The following is a 1,262-nucleotide window of genomic DNA, read 5'->3' as shown; positions in this document are numbered from 1 at the left end:
CTGCAGCTCCAGTCCTCTCACACTCTAATAAAACATGTCCTTCCCTTTGTCCCTTCAGTCTTAGGGGTGATAATGGTTTGCTAGTCCCTGGGTGCCTCAACCCCCTTGTTGTTTTCCTTGTCCATTCTGTAAACCTTTTAATTATCTTCAAAACTCTAGATTGTCTTCTGTTTCCTGTAAGGACCAGATTGATAGGAAGTCCAGATGAAATATATTGGTAGCTGGGAGGGGATGAGGGGACCTAAGGCAGGTGGTGGTGAGGGAAGGTGAAGAGGACATATTTGAGAGATGCATAGGAGGTAAAATGGAGAGCACTTGGTGATAGAGTTGGAAAGTAAGGCAGTGGGAAGGTATTTGTTGACCCTGGTTTCTGGGTTTTGTATCTTGGCAGGTGGTGGGAGAGATCCGCATTTAGGAAGGAAGCTTATGAACTCATTTCTCTCCAACATTTTTTTATGAAAAAAAAAAAAACCAGAAAAGTCATTTTTGGATATGTTAAGTTAGGGAGTACTTTGGAATCATCCAAGAAAAGATGTCAAGTTGGCTACCAGATAGTTGAGTCTGGAGCGTGGCAAAGACGTGTGGGCTGCAAATACACCTTTCTGAGTTGCCTGTGGCTTCCGAACTTGCTCTGAAATTAATTCCTCAAGAAAGCTTCTCTATCTTGCCCCTGCAAACTAACTGTGTGCCCGTGCCCCATGCTACTATGTAGTAGCATCATTTCTCACAATTATAAACTTGTGTTTAGTTATGTAATGTAACTTGTGTTTAGTTATGTAATGTCTGTCTTCCTAAGTAGAATTTAATCTCTATGAAAGCAGGGACCTCACCTTGTTCAGAGCAGTATCCCCAGTGCCTAGCACAATCCCTTGCACTTGTAGGAATTTCTTAATTATTTGTTGAATAAACCAATGAATCAACCATTGTTTGGACTGCTTTGGTGCATTGGGGCTGACAGCTACTTGAATGTCTGAGGCTCAGGATTATCCAGGACTAGCCCTTTGAGCTTGTTCTGGAGGTTTAGTCCCTCTAGTATCATGGATACACAACTTTGCTTATCTGTCCAGTCTTTCATAATTCAGCACATTGGACCAATGACTTTGCCAATTGGCTCACCTCTGAAGTGTGAAAGTCTCTGTTCAGGTTTGACCATGTTCCAGTTTATAGGAAATGATCAAAGTTGAAAGTACATGAAGATCTAAACTAAAAACACAGATTTATGGCCAGGACCTAAGATTCAAAAAGTAAGAGGCTGTAGATAA

The sequence above is a fragment of the Macaca thibetana genome, chromosome 2 (genome assembly GCF_024542745.1).
Source record: "Macaca thibetana thibetana isolate TM-01 chromosome 2, ASM2454274v1, whole genome shotgun sequence".
Lineage (NCBI taxonomy): Eukaryota > Metazoa > Chordata > Mammalia > Primates > Cercopithecidae > Macaca > Macaca thibetana.
Note: the sequence above shows the minus strand (reverse complement) of the source record.